At 39.5% G+C, this 17,373-nt stretch overlaps 1 protein-coding gene and 1 non-coding gene across 5 annotated transcripts in view; both read right to left on the bottom strand.

Moving 5' to 3' along the window:
* Window positions 1–17,373, bottom strand: part of ARL15 (ARF like GTPase 15) — a 434,430-nt gene that overhangs the window by 18,106 nt on the left and 398,951 nt on the right. The window lies entirely within an intron of this gene.
* LOC120365654 (U6 spliceosomal RNA) lies at window positions 10,258–10,361 on the bottom strand. Its single transcript, XR_005580543.1, has one exon. It is a non-coding gene; the product is annotated as a U6 spliceosomal RNA (small nuclear RNA).

The raw sequence follows: 17,373 nt of genomic DNA, 5'->3' as shown, positions 1-17,373 counted from the left end.
GAGAACATGCTTTGGCTTTGTTGAGTCTAGCTATTTTCCCTGCTTATCCGATACTGGCACTCCTTATGCACATTATTAAACTACTGTCAATTGGCCAACTCAAGGGATTCTTTGACTCAACAGAATATTAGGGAGAATATATTTAGTCAAGGGTTAAAGACTGTTAAAGACACAAATATCTTTTAAAAACAGTTTATATATACAAGGTTATTTGGCTTTTGTCATGGAATATATGTCCCCTGTCTCAATCTTGCAGCTGTCGGGTATGAAAAAACAACAGCAGTAGTAACAAATCAAAATGTTAATATATGGAACCCAAATAAACATGTTTAATATTGGCCTTGTGGTACTATGGCAGCACTCTGTCCTAACAACGACAACATTTAGATGCTGGAACAGATTCAAATTCTTGGGCCATAAACAGGAGACAGACAAATACGGCAAGCCACGCATTACTCAGCCACCAATGGATGGTGCCAATGGCCCCGTCCAGATGCAGAGATATTCAAGGGATGTGCCTGTCAGCAGTTTGTTCTCTAGCTACACCAAGGGGCCACTGTGGAAACACTGGGAGGAAAAGACAAAACAGGAAGGCATGGAGAACTAGGGGAAAGAGGGGCAGAAAAAGCCGACAGCTGCCTCAACAGCCCCTCTGAGCAAGGGCAACAGGTAATAAATGAGCTTGTAACCAGGTGCCATGTTAGTCACGGGAAGAGAATTTCTTTCCCTGCTGGCAATACAGTCAGGAGCCTAATATCCTGGCAACTGAGAAATATGAGCTTGGAAAGAGGCTTTCAGGCCATCTAAAGAAAAGCTAAGTGGTAATCCTTCCTGAGGAATTTTAGCCAAAAAAATCCCACACAGGACTAGTTCAACTCAGTATAAAGCCTGTGAAAGACAAGTCTCAAGAACATTATAATCAGACATAAAGAGAACACCAGAAATGAAGCTTCAAAAAGCCATGACTGCATTTACCAGAGCACTGGGAGGGTGGCTGTAGGTCCTAGTTGCCATCCATGACTAGTTGAAACCACTAGTTCTAAACCAGGGACAGGAAAAGGCAATGGTACCTCCCCAGGGGACATTTGATAATGTTTGGAGATTGTTTGGTTGTCATAACAGGGGGTGAGGAAGCAGAGCAGGTGGTTACTACCGGCATCTAGTGGGTAGAGGCCAGGGGGATGCTGCTAACATCCTCCAGTGCGTAGGGAAGTTTCCCCTCTCACCTCAAGAAGAAATTATCTAGCCCAAAAGGTCAATAATGCCAAGACTGGAAAACCTTGCCCCGAACTGATCTTTTCAGGCAAAAATCAAAGAACAAAGCCCTGTTACTGATTCAATCTGCAGTTTAGCAGCACAAACCATCAGACTCACTCCCTGGAACCAGGAGGAGATTTAGAAAGTGGACTGGGAGGGTAGACCAGGAGCTCCATCCAGGAGCATCACAGGTTGACAGCTCCTATTCTCTGTGCTTCTTTCTGGCTCAAGATGAATAATCAACAGATCTTGGGGCGGGGTGGGGGGGCAAGTAAGTACATCAAACTGGGCTGAAACACGTGTGCCAAGGAAGCAGCCACCTTTCACTCAGTCTGCACAGTCACTGTTTTGGGCTCTGGGGATACAAAAGTGGATGTCATAAGTCCTAGCCCTTATGGAGCTTATATGGTAGTCGGCAAGACTGACAGATCGCAAGTAAGTAAGTCAAGTCAGGTAGGAATAAGTGATATGAAGGAAAAGAAAGTGCCAGAGCAATAAGAACATTTGTTATATAACTGATCTAAAGAAGGGACAGAAGGCAATATGTGGGTTAAATATAAAGCAGCCACAGATAAGGACAAATCTATAATTAGGTTCAAAACAATAGTGCATACAGCTATGTTAAAAGCTCTATTGATTAATCTCTACCTAATCACCTGGGATCCATTGACTCTTCATTGTCCTGGTACAAGACAAATGATTGATGTTGCCTACACAGTCAATGTTCATGACCAGTGGACACACCATCTGAATGATGGTAATTATCCAGTGGGTGTTGACAATTGGTGAACTGCTTCTTTTTTTTGGGAGATGAAGTCTCGCTCTTTCACCAGGCTGGAGTGCAGTGGCGTGATCTTGGCTCACTGCAACCTCCATATCCTGGGTTCAAGCAATTATCCTGTCTCAGCCTCCCGAGTAGCTGGGATTACAGATGCGCACCACCATGCCCAGCTAATTTTTTTGAGTTTTTAGTAGAGGCGGGGTTTCACTATGTTGGCCAGGATGGTCTCCATCTCTTGACCTCGTGATCCACGCACCTCGGCCTCCCAAAGTGCTGGGATTACAGGCGTGAGCCACCGTGCCTGGCCTGATGAACTGCTTTTTAAAATGTCTGCTCATTTCAGCTCCTAGGTTGCTTCACAGCTCTCATGATGGCAATCATATTTATTATTAAATAGTACAATTAAATGTGACACCAACAGATAAAATATGAACTTGGGAATTTCTATGTCTATTTCTATGAAAAACTAAATGGATTGAATTCGAAGAACTTAATAAAGGTGAGTCACTAAAACCAAACTGCTGTTACATTGGATTTAGATAAGACAACTATAAAGGGTTGAGAGGGAAAGATGCAGATTGCTTCCCAAGTATCTTTATCTTAGAGTTCTGTTTAAAAAACAAAAAACAGAAGGTGAAAAAGTCATAGGTAACAGCTGCTTAATGAAAGAAATATAACACACAACTCTGATTAGTGGCCACGAATTCAGATAAAAGGCCTTGGCCCAACATTAAATGATTAGTACCTTTGGTATATTTAATTTAAAATAAATTATTTAGGATGCGTGTGTGTGTATATCTATTTTTTTTTTCAATGACTTCCCACTTTAACCAGCTTTATTTTATTTTATTTTTTATTTTTTTTTGAGAGAGTTTCACGCTGTCACTCAGGCTGGAGTGCAGTGGCACAATCTCGGCTCACTGCAACCTCTGCCTCCTGGGTTCAAGTGATTCTCATGCCTCATCCTCCCGAGTAGCTGGAATTACAGGCTCCTACCACCATGTCCCACTACTTTTTGTTTTTAGTAGAGATGGGGTTTTGCCATGTTGGTCAGGATGGTCTCGAAATCCTGACCTCAGATGATCCACCTGCCTCAGCCTCCCAAAGTGCTGGGATAACAGGCATGAGCCACTGCACCCAGTCTTTTAACCAGTTCTTAATTGTTCAACTACCAGTTCAGATCAGGCCAGATGAGTAGGGTTTTAACTGCACTTACTGCTCTAAATATCCAGTCACACTTTTCCTCATGTCTGAATCAAAAGCATTCTCAGAGGGGAAGTCATTAACACCCACTTCAGTCTGAAGTTTGGAGTGTTACATAAAAGCATGTCCACTGTCGGAATCAATACTAGTGTCTATCACCTCAAATCCTTCTTTGTGAGAGTAGAGTATAAATAAATAAAATTTAAAAACTCAAACCCACACTCATGTACACACACCCATACCCCTAGAGTTTCCTGTAGAAATATTCATCTCTGTGAAAACACATTATGGTTGTAACTGAAAACCTTGTTATTAAATATAATGTTAGTTAAAATATTAAACATAACATTATTCTGAAAGTATTTGTAAAATATTTTTAAATAGAACTCATTCCAATTTTCTAGACCCAGAACAGAAACAGAAGTATATTATAAAGTATATCCACCAAAAAAATGCCCTGAGCTTTCCTTAGCCATGCCCTGATAACGATCTATACTACATTTCTTTAGAGAACATGTAATCTTAGTGCTTTGCAGAATGGTCCTATTTTACCTTGAAATTATTATCTGTTTCATTCTCACCCTTATCAAATTCATTCTTCCTTTGGTAAAATGCCAATTCCAGAATAGCACTTAAAAACAAAAATCATATAATTCCAATGCCTGACAAATGATAGCCTGTACCAAGGATCTATTTTTAACTAGAAGTGTCAATAACAGAATAATATAAAATGACACATGTGAATGGCATTTCCCTCTGTGTGTCTACAAACTTGCTTTTAGTTCCTGATACCTTGTCTTCATCACATTTAGCATAAGGGGACTTACACATCAGAGCCCTTGAAATAGGGTTTGTAAATTTTAGGTGTCTAGTCACAGCATCTAATCTTTCACTGAAGAAAAGGAAAAAAACGTGGCTCCTGAGAAATCAGGATTTCAGAAACAAACTGTTGCCTGTTTGACTGTAGCTTCTCATCTTTTCATACAACATGTACACCCTACATACTTCTTAGCAAGTTAATTGTAGTTTTCATAAAACATACGGAAATGCTGAAATCTCTTGCAGCTGCTGAAGTACTTGAATTCTGACTTCTTATAGGAAGTCACAGACACAAAATATGTAGTAACCTGCTTACAGGTTGAACTGCTTTTTGGCACTATGAGAAGGGGCCACCTATTAACAATTTGATTTGATAAATCTGTAAATGTGTCTGGGAGGTTGCAAGGCTTGGATCAGTAACAAAAAGCACTGTACTATGGAATGGGGGTTTTAGAGCTTCCAGTATAACCATGGGCCCTGTAAATCACCAAGATACGGTTTACCTCCTACAAAAGCTGGTGAAAGGGAAAGAAATGGAAGCGATCAAGATGTACAACATAATGGGGAGAAGTTCTGAATTTGAGGTGGAGGTGGAAATGAACTGAACTAACTATTATCTTTCTTATTCCTCTCACTGTCTCACAAAGTATGTTGTTATTAAGCCATGGACTTATTCAAAGCACTAAAAGACACGATTTATTATCTAACACTCAGGTAGCAATTGAAAACAGTTCCCTAAATAAGCAAATCGCTCTATCCTTATAGGCAATGGCTTGCATAACTATCTTAATGCTTTTTATGAAATACTATAAATTAGACTCATCGTTTAGATTTAAGAAATTCATTTGTGCTGCATCATAGACGTTTAAAAATATTCCTATATCTGCACAAAGCATAAAAAGCTCTCTGGAAAATCATGAAACCCTTGCACACTCAATATTCCTCCCCACCCCAGTCCTTCCCATCTGCCAGCTGGGTTTCATTTTAAGAATTTCACACTGAATATAAAGTGCTATTTTGACCATGTGGCTCCAGAAATGTGAATTTATAGTCTATTCAGCTTGTACGCAGGTGATTGACAGAGAGGGGATTAACCAACTGGAAGCAGTGAAGCCGCGGCTTCTTCCTTCAGGTTACTTTAAGTTTCCAAGCAAGGATGGTCATCCTTACATGGTTTCATTGAGGTTAGCAAGAAGTACAGCTTCCTAGCAGTGGAATGACTTACTTTTCATTTAACTACTACATGGCCAGTGTACTTTGGAACTATTTCCTCCATGTCACTGTTCCTCCCACATGCCACCTATCTTCCCGTCTGTAAAATGGGAATACTAAAGTTGGCTTTCTTAGACACACCTTGTGGTGATGTCCAACTGATACATGGCACATATCCGTAATTACTGGTCTTTAGGTCTAAGAGTCAAGACTTTGGCAAATGTGTGTGTGTGTGCATGTGTGTATTCAGTTTTCTTGGGTGGGAGCAGCCTAGAGGGAATGGGCATGGAGAAGACTGAAAAGTTGGCTTAGAGTTCCTTAATATATTCTTACTCTCTGTGAGCAAATGCCCAATAACTCAAATATGAAAGAGACCCTCTGCACACAGCATTTCAGGTATTGTTTTGGGCATCTAGAAATGTTTCAGAGACCACTGCTATTTAAGATTTCCACATAAAGAAGTTCTATTTTTTTATACTTATCTATGCTGTTTCAGACTTCTCATCCTTAAGCATCATCACAGGCATGAACGTGATGTTATAACTATAGACAACAGTCCCCTTTACAGACAGTTTCACTTTCCATGGTTTCATTTTCCTTGATACAGTCCAACAAGATATTTTTAAAAAGAGAAAGACCACATTCATTTTTATTACAGTATATAGTTACAATTATTTAATTATTAAATTGTTAATCTTTTACTGTGCCTAATTTATAAATTAAACTTTATCATAAGCAGGTATGTAAAAAAAAAATATATATATATCGTATCTGTAGTAGGCCTCTGTAACCGTGGGTTCCACATCAGTGGATCAACCCACTGCGGATTGAAAATACTCAAAAAAAAAAAAACATAATTGCACTCGTACTGAACAGGTAACAAACTTTTCCTTGTGTTTATTCCCTAAACAACAGAGCATAACTAGTTATATATCATTTACATTATATTAGGTATTATAAGAAATCAAGACATAATTTAAAGTGTATAGGAGGATGTACATAGGTAATACGCAAATACTACACCATTTTCTCTCACCAACTTGAGTATCCTCAGATTTTGTTATCTGAGAAAAGTCTTGGAACAAATGCCCCATGGATACTGAGGAACAACTGTAAAGGGTTTGGTACTATCTACAGTTTCAGGCATCCACAGGGGGCCTTGGAATGTATCTTCCATCAGTAAGGGGGGGATCCACTTATATTCAAATTTTCAAAATGTTTCTTTTTTGGCAACTTTAGGGTCATGCTGTGTCTGGGATTCTGTACACTCACCAAATGCACAAGAAGTAATACTAAAAACCAGATGACTTCCCTGTTTGATAAAAGTTGAATGAAAGAATATTCGAGGCCGGGTGCGGTGGCTCAAGCCTGTAATCCCAGCACTTTGGGAGGCCGAGGCGGGTGGATCACTAGGTCAAGAGATCCAGACCATCCTGGTCAACATGGTGAAACCCCGTCGCTACTAAATATACAAAAAATTAGCTGGGCATGGTGGCGTGTGCCTGTAATCCCAGCTACTCAGGAGGCTGAGGCAGGAGAATTGCCTGAACCCAGGAGGCAGAGGTTGCGGTGAGCCGAGATCACGCCATTGCACTCCAGCCTGGGTAACAAGAGTGAAACTCCGTATCAAAAAAAAAAAAAAAAAAAAAAAAAAGAAAGAATATTCGAGCACTGGCTTTTGAGAAAGGTATGTAGGATGTATTCAGATTTGAAACTGTGACACTGGAGCTAGTCTCAAAATTAATGAGCATATCTAAACTTGTACTATATACACAAAAGTTGACATCAGATGGAAGATGACATCATTCGAAAATACATACTTATCATATCCCGTCAAGTTTGATCCTGTCAAGAATGGAACAGGAAAAGTTCCATTCACAGGTGGAGTCTTCAGCTTCTAAATTATTCTGGAGAGTAATAACAATGTTTCTCCTCCCTTCCCTCAAGACAGAGCAAACAAACAAACAAGTACACTATAGAAAATCAATTATAATTAAGGGAAAATTTCTCCTGCTTGCCAGCAAAAATAAGTATGGCTCCACTGAAAAAAATCACTCATATTATACATTGAAGTGAACAATTAAGAAAGTTATCTGAGCACAGAAAAAGGTATGGAAGAAGCCGCATCAAACTGATAACCCTGGATAATAACTTGGGAAATTAAAGAGGGAAAAAAAGGTTATTAGCTTTTATATATCTTTACGTATCTCTGAAAAATTGAACTTAAAACAATAAGTGCCTATAGTTTTTATAATTAAAAAACTCTAATAAAATAAAAATATACACATGAACACATCAAAGACCAGAAAGAGAATTTAAGGAAATAAAAATATACCGTATGCAGAGACACATCCAGAAAATTAACCTGGCTCACAGTAGAAGCTCAATAAACAAGAGTTGTATGAATGTGAAGCACACAATAGCTGACAATATAAACAGTCTCCTCGTGGCCAGGCATGGTGGCTCATGCCTGTAATCCCAGTACTTTGGGAGGCCGAGGTGGGCGGATAACTAAGGTTGGGAGTTTGAGACCAACCTGACCAACATGGAGAAACGCTGTCTCTACTAAGAATACAAAAAATTAGCCAGACGTGGTGGTGGGCGCCTGTAATCGCAGCTACCTGGGAGGCTAAGGTAGGAGAACTGCTTGAACCCAGGAGGTAGAGGTTGTGGTGAACCAAGATTATACCATTATACTCCAGCCTGGGCAACAAGAGCAAAACTCCGTCTCAAAAATAATAATAATAATAAATAAATAAAAACATTCTCCTCATATTACCTACTCATGTGACACAGAGAGATAGAGTTGCTTAACCATCATAGTTAAGAAATACGGATTTTATCTTATCTAAGCACTTTGGGGATTTTTTTTTTTTTTTTGAGACGGAGTTTCACTCTGGTTACCCAGGCTGGAGTGCAATGGCACAATCTTGGCTCACCGCAACCTCCGCCTCCCGGGTTCAGGCAATTCTCCTGCCTCAGCCTCCTGAGTAGCTGGGATTACAGGCACGCGCCACCACGCCCAGCTAATGTTTTGTATTTTTAGTAGAGGTGGGGTTTCACCATGTTGACCAGGATGGTCTGGATCTCTTGACCTAGTGATCCACCCGCCTCCGCCTCCCAAAGTGCTGGGATTATAGGCTTGAGCCACCGCGCCCGGCCTGGGGATTTAAATTTTAAGTCAATAATAATTTATAAGAGTTTTCTATTTCTGGAAGGTGGGCAACTTTTCAGGCAGGCCAGAAGACCCTCAGGATTCTTCACTTTCACAAGTGAAAATCCAACAACTGCCCACAGGGCTGCAATGTTTACATGTGGATTTTTCCATAATCGGTGGTACTAGCTCCTCAGGCCCCCGACAGGAAATAAAACCTCCGACTCCCTGCTCTTTATCAGACCTCCTGGGAGAAGCAATCTCTAGAGAAGATCATTGAAAGGGCCAGACCATCCATCTTCCTCTATAGGATGTCTAATGCTATCCTTGAATGAAGTTGAAGTATATCCTGCTGAAGACTACCAAATCACTTCCCAGCATTTTAATACTAGGGTCTCAACCTTACTTAATGCCACAGTAAGAAAAGGCCATGAGAAACTCAAAACTACACTTACTATAACAATGTTGTGAATTACTCATTAGATCGCTCAAAATCGCTCAATGTCTTCTATAGAAAATGTCTTCTTAGAATTATGCTCAAATGGCTTCCATTTTCCCTATGGAAGACACATTCTCCTTCTTTCCCATAATGAAAAATAATATGTTATAGATCATGATTCTCCTGCCCTTTTGTTTTTCAAAAACCCAGAGTAACAAATATAAAACCCCAGTGGAAAAGTGATTCGACCAGTTGGAGTAGGGTTGAACGTTATTATAGTTGCCTTCTCTTTGTTCTGATCTTCTTGTATTTCAATATTTTATTATTACTATTTTCATGTGAGTCACTTAAAATGCTTCGTAGACAGAAGCTGTGGACTATATAGACAAAATAAAAATAAAGTAATATCTCCATCTGGAGTTGAACAATAACATTTAATTTTCTCTTTCCTTAGCATAATTACTTAACAGAATACACCAAGCTCCATTGCAAGCCATCAATCTTGAGTTATTCTTACTATTTTGAGGGCTTCTTAATTTGCCATGAAGTGTGGACTCCAATTTTATCAGAATTGTCTGGGTATGAGAAGCTTCAACTGAAGTTCACTCATTTAAAAAATTTTAAGAAGATGACAGTAAGGAGAAATTCTTCAGTAGGTCAAGTCCCTGATAGCAAAATCCAAGGGATTGTTTAATTGTTTCACTATATATAAAATAAGTGATGCTTACAACATCATTCTTCAGAATCCTTCCTTCCTCTGTCCTTTGTCTTCCCTTCTCTCTCTCTCCCTCATTCCTTCTCCCCACCACTATGCTATTTCCAGGTGTGACAGGACTTTAACTGTACTGTCCAGTTCTTACTATCTTATACATCAGATGGTGGATGTCATCTGGCATTTTTTTGTTTGTTTCTCCAAAGTACCTTTAACTTTTTAAAAATAGGTTTTTGGGGGACAGGTGGTGTTAGGTTATATGAAGAAGTTCTCTATGGGTGATTTCTGAGATTTTGGTGCACCCATCACCTGAGCAGTATACACTGTACCCCATGTGTAGTCTTTGATTCCTCGCCACCCACCACCCTTTTCCCCAAATCCCCAAAGTCCACTGTATCATTGTTATGCCTTTGCGTTCTCATAGCTTGGCTCCCACATGAGTGAGAACATATGGTCATGTGGCATTGATCAAACCCAACAACACTCTCCAAAATAATCTTTCAGGGTAGTGATGGTGAAATCTAAAAACAGCAAAGTTAAGGTATCTTTAGCCATAGGATTCTGGCCAAACTGTTAGATAAATAAAATCTGCCTTTATTTCTTTTTCACCTTCCTTTCCAAGAATTCCTTCCAGCAATCCGAAGTCTCTATATACCTTACTATGTGTCAGACATTTTTTTAAAAAAACGGAATGCTTTACAAATTTGCATGTCATCCTTACACAGGGGCCATGCTAATCTCTGTATTATTCCAATTTTAGTATATGTGTTGCCAAAGTAAGCACCATATACCCTTTTAAGATTATATATATATTTAATCTTTATATATATATAAACTGATTAATTCTCACATCAGTCCACTGAGGAAAGTACTACTATTATTCCATTTTTCAAAGCCAGTACTACTATTATTCCATTTTACCTAAGCTTCCATTTTTGAAGCTTAGGTAAAATATGTCCAAGCTATGGAGGCAGGACACCATGGTGGCCCAATAGTCTGGCCCAAGAGCCTGTGTACAGCAGAAACATGCTGCTTGTTAGCTAGTATAGTGCATGCTAAACTAGTACTAACAACAAAAAGTGGATCTCAATGAAAAATCAGTGATTAGTAACAGGAAGTGAAATCCGACAGTATGTGACTTTAGGTACTTATAACAGGGTTGGGATGAGATTTGTTGCAATGTCTCCTGAAGTCCCTTAAAAATCAGTCCACATCAGCAGCCACTCCTAGTGAGTAATGCAAGTAGAAAAAAGCATTTCAAACCACAGAATCCTTTCAATGTCTTTCTATTTCTCCACTATATTCTTGCAGCACCCCCTCCTCCAAAGGGCAGCAGTGAATGCACTGACACATGACACATTGATATGATCAAGGTTGATTGGTGGCTTCCCACATATTATGTGGGGTCCCCAAGAGGTAAAAGACTGGTAGAATATTGTGGAACCTTCAGTCATCTGGATTCAACTTATCTATTCATTCATTCAACAGATACTCAATAGGAAAGTGCCAGATATTCTTCTAGTCACCAAAGATACAATAGTGAACAAATCTGAATAATCCCAAACTTCTAGGTACTTAACAATCAAGTGAAGAGAGACTAAATAAATGTGATAAACCAGTAAAATAGTAAGTAGTGTGTTAGATAATGGCATAAAGTACTAGAAAGATGAAGCAGGGAGATGCATGGGAAGTCTAGAGTTCAAAACAGGGTGGTCAGGCCAGGCGTGCTGCTGATACCTATAATCCCACCACTTTTGGAGGCAAGGCAAAAAGTTCACTTGAGACCAGAGTTTGAAAACAGACAGGGCAACAGAGTAAGACCCCGTCTCTACAAAAAAATTTTAAAAATTAGCCAGGAATAGTGGCATGCATCTGGAGTCTCAGCTACTTGGGAGGCTGAACTGGGAGGATCGCTTGAGCCCAAGAGGACAGGGTTGGAATGAGCCCTGATAGCACCACTGCACTTCCCTGAGGGCAACAGAGTGATAACCTGTCTCAACAAAACAAAATAAAACAGGACAGGGTTGTCATCTCTCAATGCTCACAGATCCTATCCCCTAACTCTCTAGCAAACTGGCTTTAGTCACTCCTTAAACTCATCTTGCCCTTCCCAAATATGAGCTCTTCACTCAAGACATTTCTTTCTCCTGGAAGGCCCCCTGCCCTGTTCCATGTAAGTGGTAGTTTAGTTAACTGGCCTGAAGCCAACACTACCTATATTCAAATACCCTCTTTATAACTTACTAACTGTTTGACTTTGGGTAGGTCTCTTAACTGCTCTAGGCCATAGTTTCCTAATTTGGGAAATGGGTATAATAATAATGACAAGAACAATAATACCTGTATCACAGGGTTCATTGTGAGGCTCAATTGAATTAGAAAATTAAAGTGCTCAGAATAGTACCTGGCACTCTTCCATTACAACTATGACCACAGCTAAAATTCTATCTGTGCTTAAGGCCCAATTCAAATGCTACTTCTCAATTTCTAATCACTGAATCTCTAATAGCTGAAGGTGATATTTTCCTTCTCTGATATCCTGTAGTCCCTTGGTTTTATCACTCTAGTGGTATTTAACCTGTATCACTGCAAGTATTCACATTATCTTAAAGTACAATTATTATATAAATGTGAAGGACAATTATTATATGTGTGTGTATATTTATTTACAAACAGCCTCTTTCCTCCTGAAATCACACACCTGAGGGTTTAGAATGAACATCAACTTCTCTATTTCCTCTTTATCTTTTCTTCCCTTCTGTGAGTGTTTTAATCAGTTCATTATTGACATATACCAGAGAGTGGATAGGTCAAGGAAAGGGAAGTGAAATTAGCATGGGCACGGGCACACACACACACTTCATAGTTCTGTATTAGTTCATTACATTGAAGTCTCCTAACATTTCTGATCTTCTTCTCTGAGGAAAGCTTGGTGCTAGAGATTGGTGGCAGAGATTGGTGGCTTCAGTCCAGGTAACTAACTAAACTACCACTCCTATGAAACAGGGCAGAGGGCCTTCTAGGAGAAAGAAATGTCTTGAGCAAATAACTCATATTTGGGAAGGGGATGAGTTTAAGGACTGACTAAACTCAGTTTGGCTAGAAAGTTAAGGGGATAGGATCTGTGAGTATTAAGAGATGACAACCCTGCTCTGTTTTGTGAGTCCTCCAAGGACTAAATCGTGTGGAAAGCATTAAGAAAAAAAAAATTCGTCTCACTTAAACAACTTAAGCCCCAACCCTCCTTGAATCTATGCCTTAATGTGCTTGCTGTCTCCCCAAATATACCATTAATTTTCACATGTCAAGACTGCTACTTATCTACCTTATCCATTCTGGAACCTCGCTCCCCTCCCCTGTCAACTCTCTTCTTTGTTTTCCTTGCTCTCCCTTCCCTGAAGTATTGATTGCTCTCTCAACCCAACTGATGCATAAATATTTGTCCTTTCGTTTCCCATCTCCCCCGCTAGAGTGTAGATTCTTTGGGATGAAGAGAGATCTCAAGGCCCAGAGAGCTTTGCCCAAAGCAGGCCCTCTGATTCATCTTGGCGAATCCCGCATGTGGAGCAAGGCCTGAAGTGGGACAGATGCTCAGAGGGTTCACTGAATGGAACTGAATGAGCTGCTAATGAGAACAGCCAAAGGAATTTCAGAGACTCCCTTGTTCTTGCCTTCTGAGCAGAGATGCTGGGCACAGAGCTGAACAACTGAGCTACTGAAGTATATATACAAATACTTCCCCAAACAGGCTGGGCAGGATGATCTATGGTTTTTATTAATCCAGTGTGTTAGGGGCTTTATCACACACAAGGCACTCTGCTGTGAGGCAGGAAGACAAGACATGAATACTGCCCTCGAAAAACCCATAGGCTACTGGATGAAAAAGAGTAATTATAACAAGATGTATATAAAAGTGGCTATAGGAACACAGAGGAGGGTGTGAGATTTACCTGTCTTGTGCTAACCCATTTGAAAATTCCTAATATTTATAAATTATAAGAAAGCCCTAGCAAAAGCAGCTTTAAAACTATAGTTCTCAAGTCTAGCATTAAACAGTTTAGACAACATTTACATTATTTTACTTTGTGGAGAACAGGCTGTTTCTGAAAGCTCCCATTTTATGGCCCGATCAGTAAGAGATTTCTATGCCAGTTGCCACACTATTCATTTCTTTTGGTTGTGAAAACTTGAAAAAGTGAAAGGAAGAAATGTACAATAAACCTCACTGTCAAATTTACCCTTTTTAGAATGATGCTGATCCAAGACAAATCATCTCAACCACAGCAACATATATTTTAGATTTCATTGCAGCAAGTAAGAAAGAGAAATTACTTAATTTTCAAGTTGGTTTTTGATTTGTCAGGTGACTTTAAGTGGTTCACCTCTTGATTCCCAATTTGGCTTCTGTTTCAAGGTAGAAATTCTGTAACTTTTTATTTTTTTTTTTTGAGACAGGGGTCTTGCTCTTTCACCCAGGCTGAAGTGCAGTGGCATGATCATGGCTCACTGCAGCCTCCACCTTCTGGGCTCAAGTGATCCTCCCATCTCAGCCTCCTGGATAACTGGGACTACAGCCACACACTACTACTGCACCTGGCTTTTTAATTTATTTATTTTTATTTTTTATAAAAACACTATCTTGAACTCCTGGGCTCAAGCGATCCTTCTGTCTCAGCCTTCAAAAGTGCTGAGATTATAGGCATGAGGCACTGCACCTGGCCTGAAATTCTAAAACTTACCCATAAAATACCCAGAACAGATTTATTTCAGAGAATACCTTAAACTCAATGTGGCCGTGTCCAGGTGAAAAATCAAAATGTAATATTAAAAAAAAAAAAGAAATAGAAAATTGGCTTACTTGAAGATGGAAGGTGGGAGGAGGGTGAGTATTGAGGAAATACCAATTGGGTATGATGCTTACTTCCTGGGTGACAAAAGTCATTTCTACACCAAACCCCAGTGACACACAATTTACCCGCTTCAGGGAAAACAACCTGTACATGTAACTCCCTAAACCTAAAAATAAAAGTTGAGGGAAAAGAAAGAAAGAAAGAAAATTAGGTTTCAGAACACAAAGTATTATTACTATTATTTGGAAAGTGTCTACTAGGACGGGCAGGTAACATATCTTTTAAGGCATCAGTACTAAGCCTGCCCAGCTAACCTAGAATATTCTGGTAGAAAAATAAGGGTACAGGGAATTTTGTATGAAACAAGGAAAACGTCCGACGATTGATACAGCCTCCAACATAGTTTCCCCTAAAGGCTATTAACAACACAGAAGGCCTAAGGCATTACTCTAAGTAAATTGAGACCTGACAGGTCTTGCAGGAAACTCTCTCAAGCATCCTAACATTTGAGGTTTTACCATTTCATTTTGCTCTGCATATCAAAGAGATGCCTTACCTCTAGCCCAAACCTCTGATATTCAGTAATCACTCTATTCATATTTATATGAAGGAAACCACTACAAAAGAAATACACAAAGCTTCAGTTTACTCTGATTCAATATCCTGGGGGAAGACAACAGTTTTCATTTTCTTTTCTTGCTGGAGAACAAAAGCATCAGATAGGAAAATCTGTCCCTTTGGAAAAGGACCAGCCATTTGTTCTCTGGAAGGCCCCTGAAAGTAAGCAGATAAGGGAAAGTGGATATCTGGACTTGCCTGAGAAAAGCCTTTTAGGTCCAATTGTAGCAACTTATTTGAGAGCTGCAACTCATTAAACCTGTCTCTGATATCACTTCAGATATGAAGGTTAGTGAAACATACCAATAGACTGAATCATCAAAAAATTCTCCTAGGAATTTGAACACAGAAGATTTGATGGAGAATTACTCCATTGGCTCAAGCCTGGATGGGCCCCTAGCGGAGATAAGATACAGACACCTTTTAGACAAGGGTTTCATTCTTCAGAAATGGAAGCTCAAATTGAGAAGGTTTCCTCAACCCTGCACCCCTGTCATCACACTGTTTATTAGGCATCTACATATATTCTGTGGTCACTAACCAAACACATAAAATCTTGTCTCTGTCTTCACAGAGCAGACAAATTAAGAAAACAACCCCAACTCCCGCTCCCATTCTGGGGACTACACATCAGAAAACAGATCTCTTTTTAAAAATGCGACCGGTTTATTTCCTTAAATCCTTATTGATTCAGAAAACAGCGGTCTTCAAGTCTTTGGCTTGAGAAGCGCAGCTAAGATTAACCTTTTCTGATACTCACGCTGCTGGATATCATCTTCGAATTGCCTCTAGAAGGATTTAACATTGCTCTAATCCCTCATTTATCAAACTCCTTCACCAGAGGGGTGGAGGGGGCCATTTTGCTCCCATTTTATGAGTCTGCCAGGAATACACTGGCAATCAAAACTGAAGCTGCATTCCTCAAAACGCTTTTGGTAAATAGACACAAGGCAGTATTGTGCTTACACATATTGCATATTCTGAGTTATCCATCTTAAACTCAGGCTCAAAGAGGCTCTGAATTTCCCATTCTTAGAAATCATGCGACATATGCAATAAGAACATATGGCTATGAGATAGCTGAGCCTTCAATCTGTACCACAGCCAAGTAAACTAGATACCCAAGTATATAACTACTAATGAATTACGAAATAATGTAGGGAAGTTGTTGAGAGAAGGATAATATAGAAAGCCAATTTAGAAAAAAGAGGACTTATTTATTTATTAATTTAGACAGGGTCTCACTGATGCCCAGGCTGGAGCGCAGTGGTGTGATGGTAGCTCACTGCAAATCTGACATCTTAGGCTAAAGCAATACTCCTGTCCCAGCCTCCTGAGTAGCTGGGACCACAAATGTGCACCACCATGCCTGGCTAATTTTTTTTTTTAATTTTTCAGAGAGATGGGGGTCTCATTATGTTGCCCAAGCTGGTCATGCACTCCTGCACTTCAGTGATTCTTCCAGCTTGGCCTCCCAAAGTGCTGGGATTACAGCCGTAAGCCACTGCTGCCAGCCAGAAATGAGACATTTTAAAGGTATCTGGCAATTGGGTAATAATCGAAAATATTTACATAAATGTGAAAATGGGAGAAGAGAGTGATTTAGATTTGGGGGGAACATGGAAAAGAAAGCTTCTCAAACTCAGCAGAATTTCAGAAATTATCAAAGCTGACAGACTTAAAATGCAAATAGGGACTGCACACTAATAAATATGAAGCTCTTAAAATCTGGTTTTGAGGTAATGTCACACAGAACATTGACAGCAAATGAAATAAGAGTCTGAGTATCTGGAAGCAAAAGAGATGAGATTTTGAAATATATCTTGTAATTTGGTGAAGCTGACAGTAAAAAAAAAAAAAAAGCTGCATTCTTTTTGAAGGTACATTAAACTTGAAAAGTAACACATCTACAATCTAATTACACAATTCAAATTAGTACCAGGAGATAAACAATTATTTTATAGCTTCTGGATTTCTACTAGGCTTTTTATTTCCTCCATTGGTTTTGGCTTTCATTGAGAAGGAAAATTTCAATGGTTTATCTTATAAGCACCAGGTGTGAGTGAACATTCACTGGGCAACTGTACAGGACATAATACACCCCTCGTAACACCTCCCTATCAAGGCCTTTGTTATAGATCGCTGCCAATCTCTGTGAAAACAGGAACCATATTGCAAAGATCAGCAGTCACACAGTTTTCCTTAACAAATTCAAATACTACATCGTAAGTCTAAGAGGTGTATGCCAAAGGTGTTATCCAATATACTGAGTAGTAAATAGCAAAGCCCTCCCCATCAGATTTTCTCAACTTGGAAGGAATTAGGGAA

The sequence above is a fragment of the Saimiri boliviensis genome, chromosome 1, assembly GCF_048565385.1.
Source record: "Saimiri boliviensis isolate mSaiBol1 chromosome 1, mSaiBol1.pri, whole genome shotgun sequence".
NCBI classification, from domain to species: Eukaryota; Metazoa; Chordata; class Mammalia; order Primates; family Cebidae; genus Saimiri; species Saimiri boliviensis.
The sequence above is the reverse complement of the archived record's forward strand: the minus strand, read 5'-3'. Positions and strand labels throughout refer to the sequence as shown.